The 12,097-nt window shown below is 42.4% G+C and overlaps 1 protein-coding gene across 1 annotated transcript in view; it reads left to right on the top strand.

Moving 5' to 3' along the window:
• Positions 1 to 12,097, top strand: part of mao (monoamine oxidase) — a 54,617-nt gene that overhangs the window by 22,884 nt on the left and 19,636 nt on the right. The window lies entirely within an intron of this gene.

The raw sequence follows: 12,097 nt of genomic DNA, 5'->3' as shown, positions 1-12,097 counted from the left end.
TTGGATGAGGAGGAATGGGCAAAACTGGTCCCTAAGGTACTTGTCTGAGTCACTTATTCTCCCTGGATGACAACCAGGACATGGATCTCCTGTTCCCCTGGTAGTCAACCACGAGCTCATAGTTTTTGCCGTGACTGTTGTTGCATCATGTGATGAATCTCTCTATCAGTTCTCTGTGCATCTCTGTACAAACAGTCTCCAAGTGAAGACAGCATGTTTCTCACTGGAAATTACTCTCTGCAAGTTAACATATTAATAACATCCATGACATCTGTACAGATTAAACTAAAGAGATATAACATGTTAACTGGTGAGCAATCAAGGTGCTGGTAGATGGATTTTTTTTTACCTCTGGGCAGAGCCAGGCCATCTATTGCCTCCTGTTTCCAGTTTTTGTGCTAAGCTAAGCTAACTGGCTTTTGACTGTAGCTTCATATTTATCTCACAGACATACAAGGAGCATCAACCTTGTCTTATAACTCTGTGAGAAAGCAAAAATGCTCGCTTGCTTTTAGAAGACAGTGTTTTTCACATGTGGAGTAATTATGCACTTAGCTAGTCATTAGCAATGAAAGGTGAGTGGGCAGGTAGGGAGACGCTGGCAACCTGACAGGCAGAGCAACGAACTGTTAGGGTCGTGCTCATCTAACATACACCCTCGCCTGTGGCCAAACTGTCTTGAACTTTTTTCTACACTATGCACATTGCAATTCAGTGAACCAGAGATTGATGTTCACTGTTTGTGAGTTCCCTGAAATATATATAAGTGTTTTCTAAACAGTTATTGGGCCATAAAAAGGAGGCTTTTGCATGGCAGAGCACCAATGCAAGACTGGAAGTGTCACATAACATTACAGATAGTTACAACTATGCTAATTTGGCGAACTTAAGCCATCTAAAATTACCGTTGTTGGTTGACATTAAGGCCTGGGCCAACTATATGTCAACAAATTTTTTATTATGAATATATGATACTGTTTCCATGGTAGCACCTTGCAATTACTTGCAGAGCACCTGTCTGTCCACATGAGGAGCGCAGTGATGGTACGTGTCGGCAGAGGTGTGTTTGGACGCAGTGGGTTAGGCAGCTTCTCAGCATTGGATGCATGATGCTCGTGTCACTAGGCGGCTTTCATTTGTGGGCTGTCTGCTCATGGACCAACATGGCGGCTTGTTTGGAAACATTCTCTTAAATTCCAAAAGTAGCTCACAGAAATGCATTTCTGCAAACATTTGAGGCAATGCAGTTGCTGAATCTGTCTCCATTTTAAATCAACAGTGGTCAGGTTGAATGTTTTTTGGGAGTTTTCAGAGATTGGAAAGTCAGACTGGACACTCCTGTTTTGCATAAAGTAGCCAGGACCTCGACCTCATGCAGATGAAGAGCAGCCAACATGACACCAAATTTATTGAAATGTCAGGATGCATTGCAGAGCTGATAATATAGACAAATGATGGATAGTGTGGAAATGACAGATCCTGTGGACACCTACCCAGGTGGAGAGTTATTGTCTGAAAAGATCTTCAGGCCTTCATTTTCTCAGAGGGAATTATTTTCATTGGACGTTATGACCAGAGAGTTAAACTATGTTGAACTTCAACAGATTTACTGTTAAAAAACAGTAATTACCAGATAACAGAAACCCTGACTTTCCCCTCAGACTCCACCGAAGACAGGAATATATCTATCAAATCAATCTCATATGCTTAAAGCTGTTAGTCCAACTAATTGATAGTAATTAGAAGTGACAGCTGAGTTTAATTGCAGTAGCTGGAAGGCATGACAAATGAGCTGTTCAATCTGCTACGGAAATGTGCTTCAAACATCAGCTGGCACTGAAGACATACCGTCTCATCTGATCAACAGTTAGTGTTGCCCCTCAGAGCAGACCAAGGTACTGCATGGATAAAAACCACACATTGTGTCCTTCCTGTGACTCCGTACATGTCTGCCGAGCAGCCAGCCACCCCTCTCCGCCGCAGCATTAGTGACTGGAGATGCTAATCTTTGCCTAAGGGATTTCTGTAATGCAGTTTCTCTTTTCTCTGAGTGGTTGAATGGACAGCAAAGGCAAACAAAGAAGGACGGAAAGAAAGAGACACTGAGGCTATCTTTGTTCTTGTTATTCTTTGCTCCATATCTCATTAGTGTGGGCGCAGGGCTGTCCTTAACACAGTTGTGTTCCTCTACCTGATTTGATTTGCTGTTGCGGCCGTGTACCCTGCTCAAACTACCCTTACTGTAAATCACTGGACGACCTAGAGTGGTTGGCAGCTCTCCGTGTGCGTGCGTGCGTGTGTGTGTGTGTGATAAAGATAGCTTATCTCAACGTAGACTGTGTCCATGTCATTGAATCATAACTTCATTGATGGACTTTGACCCTCTAGCCTGAGGGAGTGGGCACAAACTCACGCTGATAAACAAACTTACTCTGGTTTATATAGAAAGCCGTCTCTAATTTCCACTGCCAACTTCCATTTACACGCATGAGGAGGCCAGAAAATTACAAACACCTCTCAATATAATGAAATTCGGTACAACTACGCACAGAAATACTGCCTCATAAATCACCAGGAATCAAACTTTGTGTCAGCGTCTTCAAACTCAGCGTTCGAGGCTTCAGAAACGTAATTTATCACAGGGCTATAGTATCAGTTGCAGCTGCAGAATTTAAAGTTTGAAGTAAACATTTGGAGGCTTGTTTACAGTAGAGGCCGACCAGTGATTATCACTGGCAGATATTAAATATTGACCACTGCTTACCTTCTCTCACAGAAGAGATTTCTACTGTAGGAGCACAGTTATTGATCGTGCACCGACTGTGTGTCCTGAGCTGCCCTCAAATCTACCTACGCTCAATTTGCAAAATCATTACTGGGTTATAATAATCTGGACGACTGCCATTAAGTATAACAAGTGCCAAAAGAGTTCTTGGCTCTGGAGAAGAGCAGTGGCACGTACAAATGAAGATGTTTATTTTGCTGGCGAGGAAATGGAAGTGGCCTTCACCTCTGCAGCTAACAGCTCAGTGTGGCTGTTTGTTCTCGTGCCATCGCCCTCTCGTAAAAAATAAAACAAGAACTGTAAAGAGACATTTTGAATGACACGTGCACTGCATTTCCTGTTTTTACAATAAAAGTGCAACAGTAGAAGGAAATATTTTATGTGTGTATGAGTGCAGATTTTCTATCCCTGTAGGAGAGGCAGCAGTGAACAGAGAGGCTTCTATGAACAAGGCACAATTAACAGTAACACTAAAGCCTTTTTTTTTTTTAAAGATATTTTCTGGGGCATTTCTAGCCTTTATTTGATAGGACAGACAAGTGTGAAAGGGGGAGAGAGAGAGGGAGTGACATGCAGCAAAGGGCCACAGGCTGGAGTCGAACCCGGGCCGCTGCGGCAACAGCCTTGTACATGGGGTGCCTGCTCTACCACTAAGCCACCGACGCCCCGAAAAAAGTACATGTAAGCCTTTTAAGAATATAAATCATGGCTGTGTGCAGGTAATTTGAATAATGTAATGTAATGTAAATACATTGAATGACTGGTGCAGAGCATGAATGGCATCATAGTTAGGTTGAAATAATGACAATCTTAAGCGTTGTAACAGGGCTCTGCAATATATGGATATTATTCAATTTCAGTTTAATTCAATTTCATTTATAAAGCCCAATATCACAAATCACAATTTGCCTCACAGGGCTTTACAGCATACGACATTCCTCTGTCATTAGCACCCTCACAGCGGATAAGGAAAAATTCCCCCCAAAAAACCCTTTAACACAACCATGACACACCATCCAAGTGTAGCCACGATTTGAGGGACCATGTGAGACAGTGGAGCACAAAGGCTCCTGAGAAGAAGCTGAGTTAGCGACATGTAATAATAGGACATGAATGTTAGCAGATGAAGAAGAACCAAATTTTCTAAATCTAAGAGCAAGAGAGAAGAAGAGAAGGAGGTCCCTCGGCAGACTAGGCCTCAGTCAGCCTAACTAGGGGCTGGTACAGGACAAGCCTGAGCCAGCCCTAACTATAAGCTTTATCAAAGAGGAAAGTCTTAAGTCTAGTCTTAAATGTGGAGACGGTGTCTGCCTCCCGGACCGTAACAGGAAGATGATTCCACAGGAGAGGAGCCTGATAGCTGAAGGCTCTGGCTCCTGATCTACTTTGGAGACTTTAGGGACCACGAGTAACCCTGCGTTCTCAGAGCGCAGTGTTCTGGTGGGATAATAAGGCACTATGAGCTCTCTAAGATATGACGGAGCTTGACCATTTAGAGCTTTATAAGTTAACAGTAGGATTTTAAATTCAATTCTGGATTTTATTGGACGCCATAGTTCCTGTTAGTACACGTGCCTCTGTGCTCTGGATCAGCTGGAGAGTTTTCATAGACTTATTAGAGCTACCTAATGATAGGGAGTTACAGTAATCCAGCCTAGAGGTATCAAAAGCGTGGATTAATTTTCCTGCATCTTTTTGGAACAGGATAGGCCTAAATTTTGCGATATTACGGAGATGAAAGAACGCAGTCTGTGAGGTTTGTTTTATATGAGAGTTAAAAGACAAATCTCGATCAAATATTACTCCTCCGGTTTCTTTGGTTTATTCAAGCTTTTTGGCATTTTTATGTTTTTTTTGTGACCTTGATAGACAGAAAAATGAAAGGGGAGAGAGGGGAACCTGCAGCAAAGGGTCCTGGGCTGTATTTAGGCCATAGCATTAAGGACTCAGCCTAATGGTATGTGCTCTACTCGATGAGGTACTGGAATGTGTGATAATGATGTCGTTAATTTAGAAAAATGAGAATTGATGAGCTTGTTATCTTGTTAATTCAGAAAACAAAAGCAAATATTTTTTTACACAAACTCTTCTCATATTTTGGAGATAATAATCAGGTTAATTCAGATAAATGGGATTTTTCGTTTCTTATTTAAATGCATTATGCTTCCTACAGGTGACACGTTTCGTCCCCTGGTTCCGCAGCCGCAGGCAGGATACCAGATCACAACTGAGCACAAACAGACCTCTGTGATCTGATCAGGTTAGGAGAGGCATATTTCTTTGTAACACAGTGTGCTGTCAGTTAAGGTTTACTTAATATTTCCTCCATCCATTTAAATCTACTGTATTACTATAAGGACTGATGCATTTGAAGCCTGGTCTCATAGTCTTCAGTGAGCACCGCTGTGTCCTCAGCACTGATGTACTATTGACTTGACCTACTTGGGCAGTGCTGTGAAATGTCACCAGCATGACATTTGGCTCCGACAGCAGTTAGAGAATAAATCTTTGGTTTGGTGAAGGACTTGACTGGACGGCTGCAGTGATGTGAAGCGTTTATGTGAGCTCCACACTCGCGTACGGGAGCTCCTCTGTGAGTGCGTCTCCTTAGCTACTATCTCTGTAAGATCCACTCAAAGACCCAGACTCACACACACGCGCCACTCGTAGCTTCCTGGCTGGTTTCCATGGCAGCGTGCTTTATCAAAAGCTGCTCACCTCTATCTGTGTCAGTGTGTGTGTGTGTGTGTGTTCATGCATTTGTGCATGCATATGTGTGGAGGCGTGGAGGAGGTCTGTTTCTGGTGTCCCTGATCTCACAGCTGACTCTGCAAAAATTCAGATCCCCACTACAACACTTAAAGAATGAGGCTGTTATATTTTATGTTTTCTCTGTGCAGCTTCATGTTATGGTGACTGGCATGTGTTTTAGTGCATTACAGGACAAGAGGTGTCAGTTATATATCTTTTACCGGCTGGTGATCTTGCATTGGAGCTGTCAGGTATCTGGAAAAGTTTGTCATGGCATAGAGATGATAAAGAGATTTGATCCTCATCAGGGATTTGAGACAAAAGAGGGATAGTGGGACCAAAACATAGCGGTACCTCACCTTTTAACCATGTATTTACACCTGGGCTGTCAGATCTTTATTCAGCATTCAGCAGGTCACTGAATGCCCTCTGACCTCAGTGAAACAGACAGGGGTCAGGAAAGTACTGCAGTGTTTTTACTAGTAAGGAAAATATGTAGTATCCCAACCCAGCTGCCAGAATAAATGTTGGCATTGTATGTCTGCAAACCACAGACATGTAACACCTGTCTTAGAAATAAAAACAGAACTTTCTTATAAAGTAACTCTAAAGTCATGAAAATTAACGATGTTCCTAGCACCCTCTCATATCAGCCCTGCCTGCAGAGGGTCTCTCTGCAGTGTAACCTCTCATTATAACATTTGATTTCTGCACCTTTCCCTCCGTCAGCACCACAGACTGACTCAAACTGTTACCTTCACTTCACCTCATGAGATTTCAAACATGTCAGGTGCTGTTGTGAGTATCACTGCACTGTCTTTTGATTGTAAGTAGCTTTGGATTAACCAAGAAGCTATCCAGATGAATAAGCTCTAAACAGACGCAGCAGGTAGAAGTTTCCTGATCACTGCACAGGTCTGAACTTTATAACAGAGGAAAACTCGCTGGATTAAATCTGCATTGATCTGATTTATACGACAGTGTCTGCATTACTTCACAGGACAGCAGCCAGAGTGGTAGTGAAGCAGCATGTGTGCCGAGCCATTGTGTAATTAGGGCTAGCTTGCAAGCAAGCTGTGTAGCTAATCAGCTTTTCTATGGCAGATTGTAATCCAAAAGGCCAGCGCTGGTTTCCCTTATCAGCAAACTACTGCCTTACAGGCAGCTGTAGCTCTCAGCACTGGATTTATTAATGAGCTATCACTATCAGAGATGGGGAAACAGACTTTGATTAAATACTGTCCCTGGTTATCAGAGATTGAGAAAGAGCGTGGGGTTGTCCCGTCACTGCTGCAGCAGTGTGCATGTTTGCACGCTCGCAGCACCACGGACAGAAATGGCTGACGGTTGTGCAAGTTTCTCTACGACAGTAGTTCTCTACATGTTTTATTGACTGTGTTGTACGAGTCCCTCAGAGTAGTGACTCCTCTGGCATAAGCCAGCAGGTCTAAGGTCAACACAGCGCACGATAATGCAGTAAAAATAGGAGATATAGACAATTAATGTTTGTTTACAACTCAGAACAGAACATATGGTTTGAGTGGGACGAGTGTCAGTCGCTCCTCCATCTGTCAGAGTGGTCACCTGTGTCTCAGGCTTCTCCTTCGTGTGAGGCTGACTCACTGCTCACTGATGTGGAAACAGATGCTGCCTTGCTTTCTCTCCTCTCCTCTACCCCCTCCCACCTCCTCCTTCTGTGTTCCCTCGGCCAGCGTCTCCATGGTGACAGACCTGTTGTTACACAGCAACGGACAGTTCTGAGCACGGCAGTGATACTGTACTTTGTGAGAGTCTTCTCTCTGTTTGTGACTTAAATGTTGTGTTGGTAATCATTCATAAAAAGTGCAGTCTTGATGTTGCAGTGCCCAGAGGAAATAAAAACAGATATTTGTCAGAGTATAACTGGAGCATTGGTGCAGAGCAGCAGGCCTCATACTGTCAGTGTATAAAGAAACGAAAGTTCAGTGACTTGAAAATGGATTTGCCATTGTTGTATGTGAATTGTCTGTCATATAAAACCTGAGTGTGATTACCTGTGTTTGAATGGAAGTTCTTTAGAAGCGTTAGATTGTGACCCGTAGTAAAACATCTCGCCCTCATAAAACACAGTTCACCTCAGGAGAGAGTATCTCAGATCAGCGATAAAGCGCACGATCACAGGGCGGAAATTCTTACTGTACTAGGAACGCTTATTTCTTTATAGGCTATAAATTATTGGTACTTTATTTAGGGCGTGTTGTTGTAGCTGTGTCGTTAATTATATTGGTTGGACTCTTGTTGATCAGATAAAGATTCTCCTTGTGTGGAAAACTTTTCTGAAAAGAAGCTTAAAGAAGTGTGTGAGATTTAGGGGGATTTAGTGACATCTAGTGGTGAGGACTGAAGATTGCAACCAGCTGAAACTTCTCCCAGTGAGAATTCCTGCCGTGTTTATTGTTCAGGAGGTTTTCACCAAGAGACAAATTACTTGCAGAGGTCTCTTCCTGTTATTAAAACCAGTAAAAACACTGACACAGTTTCACAAATCAGTGTTTTCCAGATGATGCTCGGCATGACAGGGACAAGCCACCAGCCCAGCACCTGCTAATCTGTGCTCACCTTTTTTCTCTGATAACTTAACATCCAGATGTCCCGGAGGTTTTTACCAGGAGCAGAATTATCTGCAGAGGTCTCTTCCTCTCTAAAACACACAGAACCGGTAATTAAAACTGGTAAAAACACTGAATAAATCTCTTTGATTTTAATAATCAGTGTTTCTGCAGTGCTGTTTGGCTCGCCGCAGAGGGGCTGCTAACTACGGTGGCCAACACGAAAATGCAAATGTCCCTTTCTAGAGCCAGTGTTTGGTTTGTCCCTTCTGGGCTACTGTAGAAACATGGAGGTGCAACCAGCTCCTCCGAGAATCTCCTCTCCTCCTCTCTTAATGTGGTGGAGGGGTTTGCGTTTCCCCGTGAACCTGGGAGCTGCTAATAGCCTCTGGTATGGTCTCCCAAGGTAAAGTGGTCCCAGGGGAGGGGCCAGACTAAGAGCGATTCAAGAAGACCTTAATGAAAAGGCATATTTGGACTCTGAGCATCTCGTCTGGTACAATATAATACGTGATTGTAAATATCTGTGTCTGAATGAAAGGTTTTCATTGACCTACTTACAGAGCGAGATGTGAGCGTTTGATAGTGAAATTTCTCACCCTCATAAAATACAGTTCAGCTCAAGAGAGTCTCTCAGATCTGTGATAAAGCACACGTACACAGGGCGGCAGACCTGAGCCGTGACTACACTGACTGTGCCAAGAATAAATAATTCTTTATGGGTTATTTATTACTCTGATTGACCATTGTTGGTTATTAACCTGGTTGGACTCTTCATTAGTGAGATATAACTTTTCCTCATCTGGGAACACTTAAAACAGGGTAGCACCCTAAGTTTAAGAGGCTTGAAGCCAATGAAAGTTTCATTTTGCAAGTCCACTTTTCTTATCATGCACACAATTCTAGAGACGCAATGAAAATCTGAGGCCTCTGGCACGCTCTTAAAGTGCTCATCAAATATCTATGAAAAAGAAAATCATGCAAATAAAAGCAATATCTAAATCTCAGACATGAATAACAGAAGTTAAAGCAAAAATATAAACACTAATAAAAAATGTGTAATATAAATGTGTGTAGTAAACATGATGGATTATTTGATGCGTCTGTGATTCAGCTACAAACACGACTGATTTACACATCACAGCTGATCGCTGAGCTACTTTTACTCTTTTCAAACACAAAGTGTCACAGTGCTGACAGCAAATCTCTGCGCCGTGTTATTTTTGTACAACAACAGTCACGTCCTTGGGCCTTTTTTTATTTCTGCATGTTTGATGTGATGTCAGCTGAAGTGAGACGTGAATTTAAAAAGATAACATGTTAACCTTTAAAACCCCTGATTTCTTCCACTTAAAAATCTCATTTCAATCCAATTTAAACTCACCATATCTTTCATACAGCATTACATTAATGTTAGCAGGTCATTATAGCGACTTGAACCCTGACAGGGCGGCGCAGGCTTTGAACACAGACTATACAGAAATGAAGCCAAAGTATCCCAGATACGGCCACTGCCTCTTGAGCTGATGACGTCATTTGGAGCCATGGACTGTGCAGTAGCAATGTCCCCAAGATCGAGTTCCTGCCAATACACCTTTACAACCAGTCATGAACAGTGCCATTGATCACGAGCACACCGATTGACACGCAGAGCTGTCAATCACAAGGTCAAACCCCATTTTTATGACGTTTAAGATTACTGCAAAGCAACACAGTACATAAAATGAGCACATCAGTAATCAGATAGGTCAGACCACCATGTTTAAACATATACCCTTAAATGTCACAGCTGAAAATGACAACAGAAATAAAAAACAAGTTTGCCCATGTTACGTATCTCTGCAGCTGAAATCAAATGCCAGCTGTTGGTGTGACGTCACAGTGTTTCAGTCTACAAGTATCTGCTCCACCTGAAATATTGAAGCATGATGTCATAGTGGGTCTGTGACCGCTAATATTAGAGAATATTCTTGATACGTTGTGCATGTTCATACACATTTCTGCAGAATTCAGCTCAACATATTTTGTGTCTTTGGAAAAATTTAGTCTTTTGTAAAACTTGAATTTGTAGAGATGACCCACAGTTGACTCTGTCAGAGTTTAAGAGGTTAAGCTGTTATATTGATCATCTTGACAAGCAAAATGTTTTGTTCAAGGACTCTAACCATGCACAGAAGGACACTTTTCAGTATCAAAACCAGGACTTTGCAGTTTGCCATGTTTTTTACGGTCAGATAGCAGCTGTAAATGTTGCAGACACATCGCTGAACATAAGATGAACAGATAAAATTTGGCTTTATGTTTGTGTGTTCCGGAAAGAATCTCCAATAAATTATCATTAAATGACACGACAAGCCGAACGCTAACACGAGCCAGCACAGAAGTACGAGACTGACCCCAGAAAGCCTGAGCTGTTGGCCTGCAGCTCCATCACACAGTGATCCACTGTGAGACACACAAAGGCATCACTACACACAGCCTGTCTTTGTTTGTTTCAGGGGAAGCTGAAGTTTAATGGGGTCTGAAACAAATTTACTTGTCAAGCTAAATGTCAATGACGTTACGCTAGACAGTATATGCAGACAGACTTGTTCCTCCACACTGCGAAGAGACAGTTGCTAGAAAGCAAGAGTTGGTTCTTAGAAACACCAGACACGGCTGTGACACAGAGCTCAACATGTAATCTGCATGTGTATGTCAGCCGGTTGGAGTAACCTTGATCTCTTTGGCACCCTCCCCCCCCGCATCTGTAAATCACTTGTGTGGTTGAGAAACAGAGCAATAGTCCAGACAGACATGCACATGAACTGAGGACGCTCTTATCGTGCTCGATGACTCTGGATCTTTGAATTAGTCGTAAAATGTTGCACAACGCTCATCATACTGAGCTGTTACTACACAGCTCTTTGTAAACTGTTTACAGTCACTCTGACTAAGCACAGTGAAGGTCAGCTAGAGGTCGACTAACATGTGAAAATAAGAATATGTTAACCTTGAAATAGTATTTATTGTCTTTAAAGTTTGGATTTACCTCGAAATGTCTCCTCAGCAGGTTGGGAGCAGCTCTCAGTGACACTTAGTGGTTCCCAGCGGATTGGTCTCAGACCAAAAGTGGGTCACGAGTCCATCCTGAATGGAGCACAAGTGACTCGCAAACGTGTCAAGTCTGTAGAAAACACGCTTTATTTTGAAGTACAGGGAATTTCCGGCACAGAGCTTTTATTTTGAAGTGTCGCTTCCTGCTGTAGAGTGAGTGACTAACGGATAGCTACCTGACAGAAAAATGACGCTAATTGTAATAAACTGTGTGGACCTTGAAGTAATGACTAAGGAGACATCTGGACCAGTCAGGAACCACTGCTGTAGACAACAAAAGGATATGAAACAGTTTCAGTGCCAGCAGCTCTGTAAGGATGGGTGGCTGTATGTATCGCATATTTTAGTCCCTTCCGGCCTTGGCAGGCTTTTTGGGGATTGTCACGGCCCAAAGTGATTTCATGGGAGCTTTTCTAAAAGATTGTGATGCATGTTGCAAAGTTTCTTTAAGGCAACAAAATTCAGGTGCAAGTTAAAATAGCAAAAACAGTGAGTCATTCATTCAGTTCAGGGATTTACCTTGCACGGTCTTTAGTAAGTTTTGTTGGTAAATCTGAAACGTTTGTGTCGCACATGTCAAACAGGAACAAGGAAGTGAGTTCTGTGATCTTGTGCAGGGGACTGCTATGGTGAGGGGAGCTATGATGATGAAAAGTTTTGGTGATTGGACTAAATGACAGGGTTGTGCACAGTTCACAGGGATTGGTTGAATTTGTGTTAACTGTTGTAATCTCAACATCCTGGAAGAACTCGGGTGTACAATGCTGCCTTATAAGAACCACTGAAAAACACTTTGTAGAATTAAAAATAATAAGTGCCACCTGCTAACTGATTTGAATCAGAAAGTAATTTATGTCACTCTGTAACAATGATATCT

This window comes from Epinephelus fuscoguttatus, linkage group LG13 (genome assembly GCF_011397635.1).
Source record: "Epinephelus fuscoguttatus linkage group LG13, E.fuscoguttatus.final_Chr_v1".
NCBI classification, from domain to species: domain Eukaryota; kingdom Metazoa; phylum Chordata; class Actinopteri; order Perciformes; family Serranidae; genus Epinephelus; species Epinephelus fuscoguttatus.
Note: the sequence above shows the minus strand (reverse complement) of the source record. Positions and strands in the feature narration are given on the sequence as shown.